This window comes from Oncorhynchus clarkii, chromosome 2 (assembly GCF_045791955.1).
Source record: "Oncorhynchus clarkii lewisi isolate Uvic-CL-2024 chromosome 2, UVic_Ocla_1.0, whole genome shotgun sequence".
In the NCBI taxonomy this organism is placed as follows: domain Eukaryota; kingdom Metazoa; phylum Chordata; class Actinopteri; order Salmoniformes; family Salmonidae; genus Oncorhynchus; species Oncorhynchus clarkii.
The window spans coordinates 16783136-16806212 of NC_092148.1; the positions used below are offsets into that span (position 1 = coordinate 16783136).

The 23077-nt window shown below is 40.1% G+C and overlaps 2 long non-coding RNA genes across 3 annotated transcripts; one reads left to right on the forward strand and one right to left on the reverse strand.

Moving 5' to 3' along the window:
- Window positions 1-13399: 13399 nt before the first annotated feature.
- LOC139423138 (uncharacterized) lies at window positions 13400-16390 on the reverse strand. Of its 2 annotated transcripts, none has more exons than XR_011635802.1 (4): window positions 16323-16390; window positions 15952-16086; window positions 15475-15605; window positions 13400-15253 (listed from the first exon to the last, which is right to left on the reverse strand). It is a non-coding gene; the product is annotated as an uncharacterized lncRNA (long non-coding RNA). The 2 variants fall into 2 exon arrangements; XR_011635799.1 differs by having other exon boundaries at window positions 15453-15605.
- A 1749-nt stretch (window positions 16391-18139) lies between these two features.
- LOC139423146 (uncharacterized) lies at window positions 18140-19188 on the forward strand. The gene is made up of 3 exons (XR_011635803.1): window positions 18140-18205; window positions 18426-18758; window positions 19139-19188. It is a non-coding gene; the product is annotated as an uncharacterized lncRNA (long non-coding RNA).
- Window positions 19189-23077: the final 3889 nt, after the last annotated feature.

The window sequence follows — 23077 nt, forward strand, 5'->3', positions numbered from 1 at the left end:
AGAAAACCAGCCCCGTCGCGGACACCGATGTCTTGCTCCCAGATAAACTAAACAACTTCTTTGCTCGCTTTGAGGACAATACAGTGCCACTGACACGGCCCGCTACCAAAACCTGTGGGCTCTCCTTCACTGCAGCCAACGTGAGTAAAACATTTAAACGTGTTAACCCTCGCAAGGCTGCCGGCCCAGACGGAATCCCCAGCCGCGTCTTCAGAGCATGCGCAGACCAGTTGGCTGGTGTGTTTACGGACATATTCAATCAATCCCTATCCCAGTCTGCTGTTCCCACATGCTTCAAGAGGGCCAACATTGTTCCTGTTCCCAAGAAAGCTAAGGTAACTGAGCTAAACGACTATCACCCCTTAGCACTCACTTCCGTCATCATGAAGTGCTTTGAGAGACTAGTCAAGGATCATATCACCTCCACCCTACCTGACACCCTAGACCCACTCCAATTTGCTTACCGCCCCAATATGTCCACAGACGACGCACACTGCACACTGCCCCTACCCATCTGGACAAGAGGAATACCTATGTAAGAATGCTGTTCATCAATTACAGCTCAGTATTTAACACCATAGTACTCTGGGTCTCGACCCCGCCCGGGCTAACTGGGTCCTGGACTTTCTGATCGGCCGCCCCCAGGCGGTGAGGGTAGGAAACAACATCTCCACCCCGCTGATCCTCAACACTGGGGCCCCACAAGGGTGCGTTCTCAGCCATCTCATGTACTCCCTGTTCACCCATGACTGCGTGGCCATGCACGCCTCCAACTCAATCATCAATTTTGCAGATGACACTACAGTGGTAGGCTTGATTACCAACAATGACAAGACAGCCGACAGGGAGGAGGTGAGGGCCCTCGAAGTGTGGTGTCAGGAAAATTACCTCACACTCAACATCAACAAAACAAAGGAGATGATCGTGGACTTCGGGAAACAGCAGAGGCAGCACCCCCCTATCCACATCGATGGGTCAGTAGTGGAGAAGGTGGAAAGTTTTAAGTTCCTCGGCGTACACATCACAGACAAACTGAATTGGTCCACCCACACAGACAGCATGGTGAAGAAGGCGCAACAGCGTCTCTTCAACCTCAGGAGGCTGAAGAAATTTGACTTTTCACCAAAAACACTCACACACTTTTACAGAGGCACAATTGAGAGGATCCTGTCAGGCTGTATCACCGCCTGGTACGGCAACTGCTCCGTCCACAACCGTAAGGCTCTCCAGAGGGTAGTGAGGTCTGCACAATGAATCACCGGGGCAAACTACCTTCCCTCCAGGACACCTGCACCACCCGATGTCACAGGAAAGCCAAAAAGATCATCAAGGACAACAACCACCCGAGCCACTGCCTGTTCACCCCGCTATCATCCAGACTGAAAAACAGCTCTATCTCAAGACCATCACTAACATTGAGTGGCTGCTGCCAACATACAGACTCAATCTCTAGCCACTTTAATAATTAATAATTGGATGTAATAAAAGTATCACTAGTCACTTAAACAATGCCACTTTATATAATGTTTACATACCCTACATTACTCATCTCATATGTATATACTGTACTCTATACCATCTACTGTATCTTGCCAATGCCGTTCGGCCATCACTCATCCATATATTTATATGTACATATTCTTAATCATTCCTTTACACTTGTGTGTATAAGGTAGTTGTTGTGGAATTGTTAGATTACTTGTTAGATATTACTGCATGGTCGGAACTAGAAGCACAAGAATTTCGATACACTCGCATTAACATCTGCTAACCATGTGTATGTGACCAATATAATTTGATTTGATTTGATGTTGACACCTATACAGTACCTTTAGCAATAATTTAAAAAATTGTGGTGTCCCCTGATGAAATGCAGTCTTTCTGCATTGTGAAGAGGGAAAATCCCGATATTCACAAAGTTTGTGATGAATGACAGGTTGTTTCTTCATGCAAAATAGATTTGGGTGAAGCGGTTTTATTTTAGGGGTTTAGTGAATGCGGATTATTTTTGACCCTTAGGACAAGGGGAGTATATAGAATGTCCCTGGGTTCGCGCCCAGGCTCTGTCGTAACCGGCCGCGACCGGGAGGTCCGTGGGGCGACGCACAATTGGCCTAGCGTCGTCCGGGTTAGGGAGGGATTGGTCGGTAGGGATCTCCTTGTCTCATCGCGCACCAGCGACTCCTGTGGCGGGCCGGGCGCAGTGCGCGCTAGCCAAGGTTGCCAGGTGCACGGTGTAGCCTCCGACACATTGGTGCGGCTGGCTTCCGGGTTGGATGCGCGCTGTGTTAAGAAGCAGTACGGCTGGTTGGGTTGTGTATCGGAGGACGCATGACATTCATCCTTCGTCTCTCCCGAGCCCGTACGGGAGTTGTAGCAACGAGACAAGATAGTAGCTACTACAACAATTGGATACCACGAAATTGGGGAGAAAAAGGGGTAAAATTAAAAAAAAAAAAAAAAAAAAAAAGACTACACAAGGGTTAATAAATCAATCACAACGAGAGTTCCAAACTTCTCTGCCAATAACAGTTTTCTCCCCCTCCGCACTCAGAGCACTCCCAGACAGTCGGAGATAAATTCTTGTTTGAGAAATCTTTTATATTCTTTTGACCATTTTAATTGAAAACTATTACAGTAAGATTCTTAATGGTTACCCAGAAATAATTTGATATTGACATAAAAACGTCTGCATTGGCCCTTTAAATGAACCTCCATTGTGTTGAGAAGACATACTGTACTGTATAGAGAGTCTTGACCAATCATTTGTTCTGCACTATGCCTGATGTTTTTTTCAATTTTACTAAGAAAGTGGGTGGGTGGGTGAGAGGGACACTCAACCATCTGAATGGTCCAGTGGTTTCCCTTTCACCCCTACGCCTTCACCCCTAACGCCTGTTTTTGCATATCTGCCCAACGGCTTTCCGAGACAGAAAGAGCAACGATGACACACGCGAGGGGAAACCATGTCAACTTTAGTGTCAAACCCTTAGGTGGGGTTCCCTGCCTAATCCTCCCCTTTATAGGTCCACACAAAGAAAAGCTGAATTTAGACATTTTGTTTATTTTTACAGGACATCTTTTTTTCAGCAGAGAAAGTAACTGATCATGTGATTTGATTGATCCAAAATGTAACTTTCTGAAAAGTCTTTCATCCTCATAATGTTCATAACACGTTGACTCTGGATGTGCATGTTGCCTGCTTGAAACAGAAGTAACGCAAATACCATGATGAAGTGCAGTAGGCATTCCATTTGAAATGATGGAGGTGTTGATGACCAACTTGCCATTTCCCTTAGTTAGTCCTCATCAAGCACTCCTGTTGTTGGGGTTAGCCACATGGTGGTCTGTTCTTCACATTATTTAGATCACAGATAATACAAGGTGTAAGGGTAGCTGTCAAGAAACACACCTACGCATCTTTCTCACAGGAAAGAAGAACCTTTCAGAAGAAAACTATTCACATTGTGCAAGAGTGAGAAAGAGAGTGAGTGAGTGAGAGAAAGAGAGAGATAGAGAGAGAAAGATAATGACTTGACACATTGTAAATAATTAACAACAACAAAAACTAGAAAACTAGAATGCTATTTGGCCCTAAACAGAGAGTACACAGTGGCAGAATACCTGACCGTTGTGACTGACCCAAATTTAAGGAAAGCTTTAACTATGTACAGACTTAGTGAGCATACCCTTGCTATTGAGAAAGGTCGCCGTAGGCAGACCTGGCTCTCAAGAGATGACAGGCTACGTGCACACTGCCCACAAAATGAGGTGGAAACTGATCTGCACTTCCTAACCTCCTGCCAAATTTATGACCATATTAGAGACACATATTTCCCTCAGATTACACAGACCCACAAAGAATTAAAAAACAAATACAATTTTGATAAACTCACATATGTATTGGGTAAAATACCACAGTGCAATTACAGCAGCAAGATTTGTGACCTGTTGCCACACGAAAGGGCAACCAGGAAAGAACAAACACCATCGTAAATACAACCCATATTTATGTTGATTTATTTTCCTTTTTCTACTTTAACTATTTGCACATTGTTACAACAATGTATATTGCCATAATATGAAATATGAAATGTCTCTATTCCATTGGAACTTCTGTGAGTGTAATGTTTACTGTTCATTTTACATTGTTTATTTCACTTTTGTTTATTATCTATTTCACTTGCTTTGGCAATTAATTTAGCTGAAAGAGAGAGTTAGCGTTAGAGCTCCTGTGTCATGCTCTGAGACTGCTTCACTGTTTGGTGTTGAAATGACTTGAACTCAAAACACCGGACTGTCTCGTCTACTCTATGTGGCTGTAAGTGATTATGAGTGGTCCCTCTAACCAAACACAGAAATGTCACCCTTTCAGATACCGGGCAGAGACAGCGAGAGATGGTGTATGAGGCTGTTCTTTACGGTCTCTTATACAGTAATAGCAAGAGTACCTCTCCCCCACATCCCACCCCCTAACACCTGCTAGTCCTCTACTGCCAGTTTAACGTTCACTACACTCACCCTGCCCCGCGTCTATGCTGACTCACTGGTGTGTGTCACTGGAGTGTGTGTGTGTGTCTAGTCTTTATCAACCAAACCAATGTAAGTGGAATGTCTGTATGGTTGCTGACATGGTCGTCCATTCAGCACATCTGTCACTTTGCTACAGATGTTTATTCCAGTTCTCCTAGTCCCAGGTGACCTGGATGACAACACCTATATTTCAGTCATCACTCAGATGAGACAAACTCACTGTTAATTCTCCCTGCTTTGATCTGAGTCTCTTGACACACATCTTTGTTTCTATTAGAAACAGTTTTATATTGTCTCTGAATGAATCAAAGAGTCCATGAATGAAAAGCAGAAGCAGCAGGTGAGATGTTAACAGAATTGATAAGGTTTGAATGTGATGCTACGATGCTGCGTTGTTACAGTACACTACAACACGTAAACGCCTGAGTCTGAGTACTTCAGAGGAACCACTACCAAGATGACTGTGACTTACACAAAATGCATGAATGGCAAACCGTCACTGTACGGCCGCAGACCCTGTTCAGAGTAATCTGTGTATACAGGTCTTACAGTCAGTAGAGCAGAGGCGCCTAAAAGTTGTGGTGTGGTAGAGGTGAAGCTGCAGTGAGAAATAAAGGGGACAGGTCTGTGAAATTCTCTCTAATTTGTGGGTGATGGTGGAGATGACAATGAGAGCCTGTACACATTGACTATCAGGTGGATCATAGCCTGGGAACTGTGTCAGAGACTGCTGAAGGTATTTGGTCTTGTGTCTATTGTATGCTAATGCTACTACTGCAATTACAGTGCATTCGGAAAGTATTCAGACCCCTTCACTTTTTTCCAGCCTTATTCTAAAATGTATTACATAATTTTTTCCCCTCATACATCTACACATAATACTCCATAATGACAGAACACATTTGTTTGGTGCAAATGTATAAAAAAAATATATAAAACATAAATAAATAAAACTTAGGTATTCGGACCCTTTGCAATGAGACTCGAAATTGAGCTCAGGTGCATCCTGTTTACATTTATCATCCTTGAGATGTTTCTACAACTTGATTGGAGTCCACCTGTGGTAAATTAAATTGATTGGAAATGATTTGTAAAGGTACACAACTGTCTATATATGGTCCCACAGTTGACAGTGCGTGTCAGAGGAAAAACCAAGCCATGAGGTCAAAGTAATTGTCTGTAGAGCTCTGAGACAGAATTGTATTGAGGCACAAATCTGGGGAAGGGTTCCAAAAACATGCTGCAATATTGAAGGTAGGAAGGTAGGGTATTGAAGGTCCCCAAGAACACAGTGGCGTCCATCATTCTTAAATGGAAAAAGTTTGCAACCACCAAAATTCTTCCTAGAGCTGGCCGCCCGGCCAAACAGCAATCGGGGGAGAAAGGCCTTGGTCAGGGAGGTAACCAAGAGCCCGATGGTCACTCTGACAGAGCTCCAGAGTTCCTTTGTGGAGATGGGAGAACCTTCCAGAAGGACAATCATCTCTGCAGCACTCCACCAATCAGGCCTTTATGGTAGAGTGGCCAGACGGAAGCCACTCCTCAGTTAAAGACACATGACAGCCCGCTTGGAGTTTGCCAAAAGGCACCTAAAGGACGCACAGACCATCGAGGGAAAGATGAACAGAGCAAAGTACAGAGAGATCCTTGATGAAAACCTGCTCCAGAGCGCTCAGGACCTCAGGCTGGGTCAAAGGTTCATCTTCTAACAGCACAACGACCCTAAGCACACAGCCAAGGCAACGCAGGAGTGGCTTCGGGACAAGTCTCTGAATGTCCTTGAGTGGCCCAGCCAGAGCCCGGACTTGAACCCGATTGAACATCTCTGGAGAGACCTGAAAGTAGCTGTGCAGTGATGCTCCCCATCCAACCTGACAGAGCTTGAGAGGATCTGCAGAGAAGAATGGGAGAAACTCCCCAAATACAGGTGTGTCAAGCTTGTAGGGTCATACCCAAGAAGCCTTGAGGCTGTAATCACTACCAAAGGTGCTTCAACAAAGTACTGATAAAGGGTCTGAATACTTATGCAAATGTAATATTTCAGTTTTTATTTTAAATAAAACATTTGCTTTGTCATTATTGGTTATTGTGTGTAGATTGATGAAGAAAAAACTAACAATTTAATCAATTTTAGAATAAGGCGGTAACCTACCAAAATGTGGAAAAAGTCAAAGGGTCTGAATACTTTCCAAATGCACTGTAGATGTATGAGAAAAATGTCATTTTGTAACTGTAGTTCTGTATTGATCATTGGGCAGGGAAAGGTGGTACAGACAGATAAAGCATTGTGTGTTGTGCCAATGTCATTGATTGATCTATTTGCACAGGATTATTTGTATAGGGACCATACCTTGTATAGCCCCGGTCAACAAACTCTTGTCAACAGGTGTGGACTAACAGGGAAGTGCTTACTTTTGGGCCCTTCCCAACACTGCAGAGAGAAAGAAAATAGAGAAATAATAGAGAAGTAAAACAGGTAATAATAAAAGATAGACAATGGGTAACGATAACTTGCCTACATTCCAGAGGTACCATTACCGAGTCGATGTGCAGGGGTACAAGCTAATTGAGGTAGATATTTACATATAACTAGGAATAAAGTGACAGATGGTAAACAATAGCAACAGCGTATGTGATGAGTCAAAAAAGTTAGTGCAAAAAGAGTCAATGCATATAGTCCAGGTAGCTATTTGGTTAATTATTTAACAAACTATTTAGCAGTGTTATGGCTAGGATGTAGAAGCTGTTCAGGGTCCTGTTGGTTCCAGACATGGTGCATCGGTACCGCTTGCCGTGCAGTAGCAGGGAGAACAGTCTATGACTTGGGTGGCTGGAGTCTTCTACAATTTTTGCAAACTAGACGCTCTCTTGGTCCCGCAGACACATAAAGCCAGTGTTACAGCCGGGGCAGTAGGTAGCCTAGTGGTTAAGAGCATTGGGCCAGTAACCGAAAGGTCACTGGTTCGAATTCCCAGCCGACTAGGTGAAACATCTGTTAATTAATGTGCCCTTGAGCAAGGCACTTAACCCCAATTGCTCCATAAGTGTGGGTATGCTTAATGAGAATCTCAACCAAGACAGACTGGGTGGAAATACCGTGGGTCTGGGTGTAACTAACACCCCATTAGGTGTGGGGTCAGATGGGGACAATAGCATCATGTGCAAAGGTTTCAATGGAACCAAGAGGTGGTGTGGCTCCTGACAAGGAGGTAGAGAACATTTCACCAAGTAGCTGGCTAATGTGCATGTACCATAACCACAATTCATGACACAAGCCTGAATACAGCAAACACATTTTACATTACACCTCTTTTTTTTCAGTCTGTCTTAACCCAATAGGCCAGAGAGCCCCAGCCTTTGGTCAAATCTGGTGTTAAGTGAAAATCTTTACGGTGGAACCCTAGCTTGTTGCTGTAGTCAACGTTTGAGTAAGTGAGGAATCCTTGAGGTAATAGGCAGCCAGTTAGTAGTCCTTATGGTACAAGAGAACAGATGATAATATCTACTTTCAGCTAAACTCTTCTGCTTACAATCTTAAAGGGATAGTTCAAGATTTTTGCATGGTACTAGCATTCTTGGCTTCTATTTTTGTATACATTTGTTTTTACTTCAGTTTATTTATGAAATATTTTCCTAACAGTTAATTTTCTTAACTTCATTGTTGGTTAAGGATTAAGGTTAAGGTTAAGGTTAAGAAGTTAAGGGCTTGTAAGTAAGCATTTCACTTTAAAGTCTCCACCTGTTGTATTCGGCGCAGTGACAAATAAAATACTAAGCTATGTGGAATTGTTTTAAGAAGGTCATACCAAGCATCATTTTGCTATTTGATTTAGAATTGTAAGACCCCTTGAAATATCCCAAAAATGTATACAAAAAATATTGAATGAAAAATGATTTTGTCCCTTAGTACTATTAGCCCATACAAACGCATTAAATAACAGATTCACCACATGGAACAACAGATAGACCGCCCACAAAAAAAAATAGGGGGGACTATGTGTAAAAAGCATTGTCATTTCTAAATGGTACAACCAATATGTACACAAATACACATACATACAAGCTGAGAATCCATTCTTTAACCTCATAGATTGATTTCAAATCCAAACTTTTGTAGTATAGAGCCAATAGAACTGTCCCAATAAATACAGAGGGCACTGTAGATAAAGGGCTTCATTGCCGAAATCTCGAGCTATCCATCCAGTTGTGTGCACATGTACATGACTGTATAAACTCTTGTGTAAGTTTCTATTTCCTAAGAAAAGCACATTTTCCAACTTGAATGTGCACTGCTTTGAGTCAGAGGGCCTTCCCCCTACCCAACATGAACCATTCAATGACAACTTCTACACTACACAGGTAGCACAATAAAAGCTCCAATTACTTCCCCTTCTATATATAGCCTACAGATGCTTATCATGTATTGCAACATCTCCAAGGAAGGAAGGGAACAATCAAGATTCAACACTTTATTGTCATACCAACCGAACCTGTTAGGAAATTGATTTATTTCAGATCACAGCGACAAAGTTACAAATTAATATAAATCTTTATACTTGCATAACCTGTACACACACCAGACACAGTGAACATAATTCATGGTAGAAAAGTTAAAAACAAAGGGAATATATACATTATAGTCTAGTCCTGAGTAGTTACGTTAGTTCAAGGTTTCTGGTCAGTTCAAGGTTCTTAGGGCTCGACTCAATCCGTGGCACTGAAGATCAGGTCATTTCCGGCTGAGCCAACATATGCAGCATTTACCTTGAATGCTGTCTCCACGAATGCAAAATATTGCTTTTAAATGTATATTTCAGAACTGAGTATGGAGTAGAGTGTGGGAGGGGTCTTCCCCAATGTTAAAGAGCAGGAACCCACTATATGTACATCCAATTAGGTCCTTTATACAGGGTGTACCCTCTCAGTTCCCCTTTCACACTGTAGTACACAGAACCATTTCACAGTGAAGTCAAACTCATATATTTCTATTATCAAGACTAATGCAAATATAGTGTTCATGCCATTTAATGATACTTAATTAGTTGCATATTTAAAAGTATTGGAACTGAAGACATTTGACAAGATGCACATTCAGTCAATCAAGTAAGCACAATAAAATAAAATATATATTTTTAAAAGCCAATATAAGAAGCTGGGAGATGAAGTGTGGGATGTTGATCCCGCCTCTCCCTCTGTCTCTCTCTAAAGCAAGACACTGCCCTCTTGTGACAAAAAGGTGGAGTTACTGTAAGTATATCAACAGAGCTCATTTAGGCAGAATTCAATCATTGTGGATAAAGCACCAAAGTCCACAAAATAACAAACAATTCATATTGAAAATACAAAGGAAGGTTAGGATGGGTGTGTCTTCATACTATATCAATATCCAATGACAATGTCAACAGAATGTCATTATATGAGTGCACAGGGTTGTGATAGGAAGCAGAAAAGTTTATCAGCCATAATAAATCAGGCACCTCTGACACTGCATAAATAGCCGGGGAGAAGTATAATAAAATCAGCAATGATTGAATCCCAGCTTTATTCATTTGGTTTAGTGTCTGCTAATCTCCCTGAGCATTATGGCACATGAGGTCCTGTTACATCATGAACATAGTCACAGTTTAAGGACGTTGCTAGGTACAAGGTAGAATCATGTGCCTGCACCAATATAATTCCGTATGCATATTAGACTGTAGCTTGTTTTTTCCACAGTTTTCACATATTTACGGTTATTTCAAATGTTATTTTTCCGATTACATTAAGAAAGGAAATCTTCACCTTATTTAAAGTTGCTTGAACATCTAAAATGTAACATTAGAATTACAATGAACAATTCAATCATTTAGCTGATGATCAAGCAATGAGTGCATCCCAATAAGGATAATGAAGCAAGCACAAAATGCACCATAGGTACTGTAAATCAAAAACAACAGTAGAAGAAATCCCCACAATTATAAAATCCTAAATTACAGAAATAAAAACATTTCAATAATTAAAATTGAACACAAATATTTTCTTGAGTAAGTGCACAAACACAATTAGTATTTAACAGTAGTAAACAATAAGTCCTAGGTAGGAGAGGGTTAGGCAAAACAGTAACTACACTGTATGGACAACTAAAGTTAATTTTACTATTCCAGTGACATGGACAAAAAAAGTAATTTGCTCTCTTCAAAAATTATCATCTTATCATATCTTAACCAAATATTATGTTATTTGTTTGGTATCTTGAAAAAAGTATTGTAATTGGGGTTAGGATGAAGTCAAAGTACTCATATCAGTTGATGATTAATGCAGTTAGTGTAGTTAGTAGTGTCGCAAACCTTAAAACAGCTATATCCAGTTTGAGCCCCAGCAGTTAACAGTAAAGTTGAGTCATGGGGAGTAGATTGAGTGAGTGGATGTTGGGAAACCTCCCACGTTCCACCTGAGTCATGCTTCACATTTTATCAGATTATTAAACTAACAATAGAAGAGGGAGAAGCCTTTGATCGTATGTCATTTTGTGGCGGTCATATTAATTACTCCTTATTATAACATTTGTAGTAACTACTGTAAACCATTTTCAAACTTTCTGTTAAGGTACAGTACCAGTCAACAGTTTGGACACAGCTACTCATTCCAGGGTTTTTCTTCATTTGGACTATTTTCTACATTGCAGAATAATAGTGAAGACATCAAAACTATGAAGTAACTAACACATATGGAATCATGTAGTAACCAAAAGTGTCAAACAAATCAAAATATATTTTATATTTGATATTCTTCAAAGGAGCCACCCTTTGCCTTGATGACAGCTCAACAAGCTTCATGTGGAGCCAGGACAATAACCTCTCCCTCAATGTGATCAAGTCAAAGGAGATGATTGTGGACTACAGGAAAAGGAGGACCGGACCCCATTCTCATCGACGGGGCTGTAGTGGAGCAGGTTGAGAGCTTCAAGTTCCTTGGCGTCCACATCACCAACAACCTAACATGGTTCAAGCACACCAAGACAGTCGTGAAGAGGGCACAACAAAACCTATTCCCCCTCAGGAGACTGAAAAGATTTGGCATGGGTTCTCAGATCCTCAAAAGGTTTTACAGCTGCACCATCAACAACTGGTTGCATCATTGCCTGGTATGGTAACTGCTCGGCCTCCGACCGCGAGGCACTACAGAGGGTAATGCGTACGGCCCAGTACATCACTGGGGCCAAACTTCCTGCCATCCAGGACTTCTATACCAGGCAGTGTCAGAGGAAGGCCCTAAAATTGTTAAAGACTCCAGCCCCCCAAATCATAGACTGTTCTCTCTGCTACCGCACAGCAAGCGGTACCAGAGTGCCAAGTCTAGGTCCAAGAGGCTTCTAAACAGCTTCTATCCCCAAACCATTAGATTCCTGAACATCTAATAAAATGGCTACCCAGACTATTTGCATTGCCCCCCCCCCCCCCTATTATGCCGTTGCTACTCTGTTATTATCTATGCATTGTCACTTTAATAACTCTACCTACATGTACATATTACCTCAACTAACCAGTGCACATTGACTCTGTACCGGTACCCCCTGTATATAGTCTCGCTATTGTTATTTTACTGCTGCTCTTTAACTACTTGTTACATTTATTTCTTATTCTTATTCATATTTTTTAAACTGCATTGTTGGTTAGGGGCCTGTAAGTAAGCATTTCACTGTAAGGTTAGTGGGACTATCATTTGTTTTCAACAGGACAATGACCCAAAACACACCTCCAAGCTGTGTAAGGTCTATTTGACCAAGGAGAGTGATGGAGTGCTGCATCAGATGACCTGTCCTCCACAATCACCCGAACTCAACCCAATTGAGATAGTTTGGGATGAGTTGGACCGCAGAGTGTAGGCAAAGCAGCCAACAACTGCTCAGCATATGTGGGAACTTCTTCAAGCATTCCTCATGAAGCTGGTTGAGAGAATGCCAAGAGCATGCCAAGCTGTCATCAAGGCAAAGGGTGGCTACTTTGAAGAATTTCTTTGGATTTGTTTAACACTTTTTTTGGTTACTACATGATTCCATATGTGTTATTTCATAGTTTTTATGTCTTCTTTACTATTACTCTACAATGTATAAAATAGTAAAAGATTAAGAAAAACCCTGGAATGAGTAGGTGTCTCCAAACTTTTGACCGGTACTGTATGTTAATGTAGGCATTCTTTCAGGTGTTTTATCACTGCATCACACATGATGGCAAACACTAATCCATGCAGATTTTATATATCTTTTAAAACATTTTATTAATTTACCCCAATGAGATTAGTATTAAAATAGCCTGCTGGCTGAGGGGTGATGATGGCTCATACTAGTGCACCCATAGGTTAACCCCTGCAATAATACCACCTCATTCGTTTTTTATACCATTCCATCCACTTCTATATACGCCTCATCACGTGTCTCAAATGAATCCTTTTTCTTCTGAGAATAAAACAAAGGTTGGATTGCATATTTATTTTTGTTGGTGCTCCAAAATCATAGCAATTATTGAAAAAACAACAGTAATGAGTTACAGTATATCAACACTTAATCATACTCCTATTATGAATAAATTATTCTGAATAAAAAATGTCTCTACAAAGCACAATTATATTACTGTAGATAACTTACCTGACATCGATTAATCCAAATCCCAACACCAATGCCAACGCTAATGCCAAAGGCAAAGGCAAATTATTAACCAAATCCACCAGGGTATATTGTGTTTTGGCTCTGAAAAACATGATAACTATGACATGGAACTCCAAAGGAACAATACACGACTGATACTCAAATGAATCCATGCAGATACATACTGTATATCAGGTATTCCCAAACTGGGAAGGGGGTATGCGCAATACCGTCAGGGTTACTCCAAACAAAAATGTGATTCACATTTAAAAAACGTTCAATTTTTTTCCACATTTTCAAACAGTCCTTATATTTTCCAACGGGGTTATACATTTGGGTGAGTTTTTTCTCTCTCGCCTGAGTAGCCTTGTTTCACTGCCCAAAATAAAAATTTAACCATCTGGTGTTCAGCGAAATAACAACACAATGTTGAATACAGGTAGCCTAGTCAAATAATTAACATCCAATCACATTAACCATAACTCTCTCGTGGGAATTCCACTAATGGTCCATATATAACCAAATGTAGCTGCTGCTCATGTTGGTATCTGTACTGATGGAGCAAAAGCCATGACAGGGAGACATAGTGGAGTGGTAACGTGCGTGCAAGCAGTATCTCCCGACGCCACTTGGGTACACTGCAGCATCCACCGAGAGGCTCTTGCCAAGGGAATGACTGACAGCTTGAAAGACGTTTTGGACACAGAGTGGAAATTGTTAACTTTGTTAAAGCAAGGCCCCTGAACTCTCGTGTATTTTCTGCGCTATGCAATGATATGGGCAGCGACCATGTAATGCTTTTAAAACATACAGAAGTGCACTGGTTATCAAAGAGCAAAGTATTGACACGTCTTTTTTAAAATTGAGAGACGAGCTTAAAGTTTTCTTTACTGACCATAATTATCTCTTGTCTGACCGCTTGCATGATGATGGAGTTTCTCACACGACTGGCCTATCTGGGTGATGTTTTTTCACACCTTTATGATCTGAATCTAGGATTACAGGGACTCTCCACAACTATATTCAATGTGTGGGACAAAATTGAGGGTATGATTAAGAAGTTGGAGCTCTTCTCTGTCTGCATTAACAAGGACAACACACAGGTCTTCCCATCATTGTATGATTTTTTATGTGCACATGAACTCAAGCTTACGGACAATGTCAAATGTGATATAGTGAAGCACCTGAGTGAGTTGGGTATGCAATTATGCAGGTACTTTCCCGAAATGGATGACACAAACAACTGGATTCGTTATCCCTTTCATGCCCTGACTCCAGTCCACTTACCGAAATCTGAACAAGGGAGCCTCAACAAGCGGTTCTGTGAAAATTGAATTTAATTAGAAGCCACTGCCAGAGTTCTGGATTGGGATGCGCTCAGAGTATCCTGGCTTGGCATATCACGCTGTTATGACACTGATGCCCTTTGCAACCACGTACCACGTGGATTATCTGCCTTCACTACCATTAAACTAAATACAAGCACAAACTGTGTGTGGAAAATTATTTAAGACTGATTCTCTTCAATACAACCCAACATTGCTGAGTTATGTGCATCATTTCAAGCACACACTTCTCATTAACCTGTGGTGAGTTATTCACGATTTTTGGTGAACAAATAAGATTTTATATGTAAGATGGCAAAATAAAGAGCAAAATGATTGATTATTATTATTTGTGCCCTGATCCTATAAGTGCTCTTTGTCACTTCCCACGAGCCGGGTTGTGACTAAAACTCACACTCATGTGTGTGGAAGGCTTACAATGATGGCAAAAACAACATTTGAGAGTACGCTGACCCTGGTGCCAGAGGGGGTACACAGCTGGAGGTTGAATGTTTGAAGGGGTACGGGACTCTAAAACATTTGGGAACCACTGCTGTAGATCAACCTCTGTCCAGTAGACCCTTCATTTTGCAATGTATCTCTGTACATCAGGTATTAATACATCCACATCTTCCAACCCAATGCTTTTTCTTCTTCTGGGGAACTGAGAGATTGTCATTGTGATAAAATCTAATACAAAATGTAAACAATAAATTACCTGTTTCATTCTTCAGATTGTCTGGTTCTCTTGATCTTGTTGGTAGTTGTGTTTCTGTTGCAAATATGGAAAAAACACAACTTCTAAATAAGAAACAGCAATGAAATATGCACAATAATGTAAACCTGTAATGATGTAATTCACGACACTACTAGTACAGGATATGGATATCCCTGCTGCCATTCAAATTATTATTGTATACATTATAAAACATTTATATAAGTCCAAATGACAAGCTACAGTATATACTTACGCATATGTATGGTGCATCTTACACTTTCACCGACAAATGTTGTAGGGAATCCACAGCTTCTATTGTCTTTGCATATCGGTGCCACTGGTACTGTTTGTTGTTCTTCCTGGTTTTTCTTTACTTCATCCGTCTCCACTGAACATTGAAACTTGTCTAGAAAAGTAAATCATATAAAAGTGCACATTAGAAACCCTCTTCTTCACTCTCCTCTGCCAACCCTGGTGGTACTGAGTACAATTACAATGATTATTATTTGTAGGGAAAACAAGAGAGGTCAGAAAGGACTTGGTGGCACTCATAGACTGTGACTCTGGACCAGTGTTTGGGGGAAACTTATCTTGTAGTTTTGTGAAAAATGAATCAATTGCATGAGAACAATGTTTTCACTTGTCTATATTACAGCATAAAAAGAGTGAACATTTCATTGGGATTAATTGCCATTGATAAATACAGTAAAACATTTTAGAACACGTTTACAAATGCTAATCGCTGAACTTACCATTATCAAGCGGGCAATCAAATACAACGTCTTTCAAGAAGCCAGTCCATCTACAATCCATGATGTTAGAACATATGCGTCTACCACTGTCATTACAATTTAATTCAATGGTTGGTTTATGGTTCTCTTCCAAACCTAGAAACCAAATACAAGTAAAACATCATTTAGTTCATGAACATTCTTCAAAATCATTGGCTATATTTCATGACTTAAAATGACTGTAAATGTTAGACTGTGGCTTTAATTGTAGTTAACAACCATAACAGTTATGGTCTATTAATTGAGAATTAATTTTCTTAAATTACTGCAGGTTAAAATGTCTCTTGGACAAGGTAATTACAATAGTCAACAAAATAGGTTAGGTGTCTTACCATTATAGGTACGCCCAAGTAGCGTAACAAATATAATGGTTATATAGAGGAAAACCGATGTCATATTCTGAAAGAGACAAAAAAAAGATAGATTTTTTTCTGTCAGTCAAGGTATTTAATTTGGATATAACCATAATGTAACTATATCCGTAATCTTCAGGATGGCATCGGTTAGGACAGACACTTTCACTAAAACTAGATTCTACAACATCCCTTCAAGAGAACTTGAAGAGTATGATTTTGTAGAATATTTCAAATATAAAAGTCTAAGGCAAGCTGATGTCATCATTTTGGGGGAATTTATAATGAAATGTTTCTGGCGAAGTCAAAATCTGTCGTCCTACAGTAGGTAATACGTTTATGAGTTTATGTTGCAGTGTTTGATAAATTAGCAAAAGGTACCAATATATGAACTATGCCTTTTAAATAATCTGGCTAGAGACAAACACACAAACACCTCTAGACACCAACACAGGAACAAGAAACAAAGAAATATGAACTCAAGGGACACACAATTACCCACAATCCCATGGCATCTTGCTAGTATGTTTACTTTCAAGGCAATGTGACTCAACTCAAAAATGTGTTACATTCAGACAAACCAAGATAAACCATAAACCAAAACAAAATCTTCAGAAGATAGTCAATTCAGTTTCATATAAGTTCTTTCATATATCAATAAAAACTGAGAAAATATGCAGAGATTGCTTGGGAATCTGAGAAATATAATTTGACAATGTGCTATAACTTGCAGTAAGCCTATGTGAAGATGGTAGGATTATGTGATCCAACACCAATTTAATCAAATAGTCTGCCATCATCAACTATCTTCAGATGTCAGATGAGGCAACTGCAGCATGATCTAGCTCAGTGGATCCCTGGGGGTACTTGGCCTATCAACATAAGGTCATGACACCCTATGCCTACTGTTAAAATGCACATGAGGGGGTACTTCTGGCAAAGCCTAATTTAGTTGGTGGTAAAGTAACTGAAAAAAGGTTGGGAATGTCTCGCCTACTCCCGTTCTCTCTCCTGCACTCGACATCGCAGGTCTACTAAACCCGGTCCTGGCAACCCACATTGCGCACACCTGGCAACCATCATTACGCACACATGCTCCCCATCGTCATGCACACCTGGACTTCATCATTACCTTGATTAGTTACCCTTTATTTAGCACACAGTAGCCTCAGTCTTCAAGCAGTATTGGTTTTGTTTACGTTCAGTACACTTCTTCTGTTTTGTTTATCTGCTTATTCTCATTATTAAAACACACCTTCTGCACCTGCTTCCTGACTCCTAGAATATACAGTGGGGCAAAAAAAGTATTTAGTCAGCCACCAATTGTGCAAGTTCTCCCACTTAAAAAGATGAGAGAGGCCTGTAATTTTTATCATAGGTACACTTCAACTATGACAGACAAAATGAGAAAAAAAATCCAGAAAATCACATTGTAGGATTTTTAATTAATTTATTTGCAAATTATGGTTGAAAATAAGTATAGTTGAAGTGTCATAGTTGAAGTGTACCTATGATGAAAATTACAGGCCTCTCTCATCTTTTTAAGTGGGAGAACTTGCACAATTGGTGGCTGACTAAATACTTTTTTGCCCCACTGTACGTTACGGGGAACCATTGACCAAGCTGCACTTTATGACAAGTAGCCTATACAGCATATCCTGTCTACAGGCTTCCGTACCGTTTCTGAGTCTCTGTGTTCATTGTGGCTTTTTTTTGTACTCTGTTCTACAGTATGAAGTTATATGATTACAGGAAAACAGGGCTGTTCATTTTCATCCGTAGTTGACACTGAACAAGAACAATCTACAGAATCATGTGCAAACTTCCCCTTTGGTGTTCTATAGTATTGCTGTTATTCCCAGGTAAGACACTTAACAAATATATGTAAGATATTATTATCCATAATAATTATCTAAGATAAGTATTGCTATGGTTGATATAATGGATGTTATTTCTAAAATAAGAATGTAAGGCACTTTTACCTTGAACATTTTCAGAAGATGTTGACAATCATACTGCATGCAAGTTAAGGTTAAAGGGTAGTTCAGACATTCATTACTATGCATGTTTGTTTCCTCCTAGTCCCTGCAAATGCCAGGGTGTGGATGAACCAGTGGTCCTCAAAGAATGCTTACATAGTAGGGGAAACAGCTGCTCTTTATTGCAACATAACCTCAGATCATGAGGAAATAAGAAATTGCAAAATGAGATGGATCATTGAAGATCAAGGTGATGTCACAAGTTTGGAGTTGTATACGCAACGTGTCAACATAAATTTGAGCAAAACAGCTACTACGACATTGAGAAACCTGACCTTGAGTGACACCATTATGCCAATTTGCATCGCAAAGTGCATCATTGCCCTTGTCAACAGCAAGGTTTATGGGGAGGGTGGCACACTTCACATTTTTGAAGGTATGTATATCATCAACACCACCACTGACATGTAATTGGTTTAAATTACATTGGTTTTCAGAAAATATGGATAAAACTTTAGTTTGCTTTCAAAAACTTTTGCAGGTGAAAACACCAGATAAGTTCTTATGTTTTTTTTCTGTACTTTTGTACTGTTACATAATAATTCATAATGACAGAGAGCACATGTTTGGGTGTTACCCAACAACCACAAAATTGTTGTAGCTTATGCATACTTTTGAAACACTTTTAAGAATGTAACAGGCATATAGGCTACATTACGAAATAAACCATTGTTATGCAGCTGAATTTCTGATGAAATTCTAAAGAAATGGTTTATAATATTGTAAAGTGGCCATCTCTCCTTTTTCCTGTGTAAGACATCAACCAGATGACCCTGGTCTCAAAGTTGACAACACTGGTCCCAAAGGGTAAGTGTTGGTACAACTTGACATGTGTCTGTTTTGTTAGCCTACTATTCAAGTAGACATGACTGTAACAACCACTTTCCTCTTGTTTCAGAAATCAAACAGGAACATGCTCTCACTTGGCTGAACCATGTTTTTCTCAGCATAAACATCCTGATTTTCATTGTGGCCACAATAATTTGTGTGTCATACATCAGAACCCAAATGAATATGAATTAAAAAGGGATTGCATTAGTTGTTAAAATATTGCCTGAAGCACTCTTCCGAGTTATAGCCTAAAGCCTATGCTTTTAGTAAACCTATGTTACCTTTAGTAAACTGTAAACTGTGATTTGAAACGTTTTCGGAACAATAGCTTTCTTCATGCACTGCATTTTTATTGTGTTTTTAGGCCTGTTCATATTTTATTACTCTAATGTATAGAATGTATGCCTACTGAAAGGCATTTTTTTTTTTTTTTTTGAATTTTACCCCTTTTTCTCCCCAATTTCGTAGTATCCAATTGTTGTAGTAGCTACTATCTTGTCTCGTCGCTACAACTCCCGTACGGGCTCGGGAGAGACAAAGGTTGAAAGTCATGCGTCCTCCGATACACAACCAACCAAGCCGCTGCTTCTTTAACACAGCGCACATCCAACCCGGAAGCCAGCCGCACCAATGCGCCGGAGGAAACACCGTGCACCTGGCCACCTTGGCTAGCGTACACTGCGCCCAGCCCGCCACAGGAGTCGCTGGTGCGCGATGAGACAAGGACACCCCTACCGACCAAGCCCTCCCTAACCCGGGCGACGCTAGGCCAATTGTGCGTCGCCCCACGGACCTCCCGGTCGCAGCCGGTTTCCCTGCTGATGCATTGATTGTTTTTTGTCTGTATTATTAGTTTACTGACGCTGTTCCTGTCTCATGTCGGTTCTTTATTAAATGTTTGACTCCCGTACCTGCTTCGTCTCTCCAGCGTCATTCCATGTGACACTATGCACGATATGGATACATTCTCCCACACACCAGCCTGGTCTCAGACTAGATGTAACATAGTAAACATAAGCCCGGGACACTGATATTAGTATATCTTATTTTTGGTAGGGTTACTTAAGGCAAAAGTAGGGTGGTTGGTCAGGGTGAATGAGTGGGCGTATAACACAAACGTCTAGCAACTGTCGGTGTGAATGGGTGGGCATTTAACACGTATGTCTAGCAACCCAAAAGGTTACATTTGAATCTAATCTTGGATAACTTCAGCAACTTTGCAACTACTTACTACTTTTTAGCTACTTTGCAACTACTTGGCATGTTAGCTAACCTTAACCCTTTAACCTAACCTTAACCCTTTAACCTAATCCCCAGCCTAACGTTAGCCACCTAGCTAACGTAAGCCACGTCAAATTGCAATTCATAACATATTATATAAAATGGATTATGGACATCTACAAATGTATACATACCATACAAAATTTAACATATCATTGTAATTGGAGTGTCCCTGATGTGATTTTACTATGTTTTGTCTACCTGAGTCCAGGTTGCAGCCACACACTACGCCAGGGTTTCCTAAAGTTGCATGATGATGAGTTGGTTATTTGAATAAGCTGTGTAGTGCTATGGCAAAACCTAAAACATGCACCCAGGAGGGGGCCCCAGGACCGAGTTTGGGAAGCCCTGCACAAGGCTAGGCTACAGCTGCCTCTTTTACTTTTGTGAGGCAATTCCTATATCACCAACATTTCTTTGTGTAGCCTATAATGTTAAAACAGACATATTGCTATTGATATAATATTGATTAAAAGTAAATAAGTTCATTGTTTATTATATAATTAAGTTGAAAACTAAAGTAGGTCACCTTCGACATCTTGAATGTGGAGAAAACACGGAATGGTCGTAGGGAATGTGATTTGTTTGTGTTGTCATAAAAAAAATTAATCTCATCACGATAAAAACGATAGAGCACAAAGCGGGCACTCTGTGACAGCTTGGACAGCACCATTCATAGATTTATAATTATTGACGAAACCAAAAACAATAAATTGTTTTTGGATGGATTACAGTTGAATTAATAAACTGTATATGCTCAAATATATTTGACCAAATCCATTTTTGCCACAATTATTTTTGATAAGATTAGGTTCGTAAATCCATAAAATAATTGTCATAACTGCACTTTATCACAATCACCTCGGGATGGAAAAAAGACTGAGTAAACAATGACATAGCACACTCAGATAAATGTATGTCGCGACATTCACTACTAAATAGCCGGACAAAGCCTAGACAGCATTGCTGATGAAAATTTACATTTGTTGTAATGATCGCACACAACAAACCCCAGGGCCTTTTTCAATCAGTTGGTTTAGTTGAATAAAAAACATTGACACAAAAGTGTTAAAATGTGGGGTAAAAGTGCTGTTGTTTTTTACTGATTGGCTCTGATTAGCTCCTGTTCCTGCCATTACAACACAGTTCATGGTTGAGAAAAGTCTGTGATGGTTTCAGCTCTAAAGGAGAACAGCTGCAATGGAACATTTGAGGTGTAAGAACAGGATGTGATGACTTTGTGCTTCATGTTCTGTTTAATTTAAATAGAGGTTTGGTTGATGTGTGGTTGTGTTCAACTCCCCTCTCTGACATCCATAAAACGGCATAAACACATTTGCAGAACACTTGAGGTTTTATTCCCTTAACTATCAATGCTGGTTATGTTTCTCAAACCTCAAATATGGCAGCAAATTGTTTATTGTGTTGCACACAGTATAGATGCTCCAATCTAGACAATACAATACACCCAGCCACACAATCTAAGTCATACGACATACTTCAGAACACTCCACATTCCTGTTGGTGGTGTGTTTATTAATGTGTTATTATAACCACCTCTATGGTTCTAACTGTGATAGAACATATTCATATTTTTGGTGACCCCTAGCAGGCTGATATTACAAATATCCCATCCTGTGCTTAGAGGTGAAGAACAGTGATTCAAGAAAACAGAGCGACAGGGTTTTGTGGGTCATTTGTCATTGTATTACAGTTTTAAAATGCTTAATTCATTGTTCAGATTTCTCTGGTGGGGAGGGGAGGAAGGCCAACATAGAAGTATCTTAATCAAGAGAGGACATACAAATGTGTGTTCAGTCACTACAGTATTCACCATTCTACATCTGCTAAATGCTGGTATGAAAACCTTGAATCTTTGGCGAAACATAGGCAAGTTTGTTCTCTTCTATGGTTTCAGTAGTATCGATACAAGGTTCAACTGACTTAAACTGTGAACATTCCACGTTTTCATTCACTAAACGGAGCTGTACAAATTATACAAAGACTATCTCGGCTTTCTACTTATCTTGATGCAGCAAACACAACCTGTGATTACTACAATCCAAAAGCAATACATGAACAAATCAAATCTCTGAGTTCAAGCATTTGAACTCCTCTTCCCATATTCAAAGCAGTGTTTGAATAAAGAAACAGAACGGTTTGAGGTGATGAGGGTGAGTCAGCCACATCTCTCCTCTGATGTGATCAATAATTTACTCCCTCGTGTCACAAGAGGTTTCATGGAGTACACAGCAGAACAACCTAGCCATGAGTTATAAATAAACTATGAACCTCTAAGGATGTGTCAGGACTTGTGGTGTTTTAAAAAGTGCTATTTTCAGAATTCTGACAGTAGTGAAAAATGATCAAGATAGAACTGCCAAAAGGGGAGGAGTTGCAATCTACTGCAGAGATAGCCTGCAAAGTTCTGTCAAACTTTCCAGGTCTATGCCCAAACAGTTAGAGCTTCTAATTAAAAAAACATTATCTCTCCAGAAATAAGTCTCTCACTGTTGCCGCCTGTTATAGACCCCCCTCAGCTCCCAGCTGTGCCATGGACACCATTGGTGAATTGATTGCCCC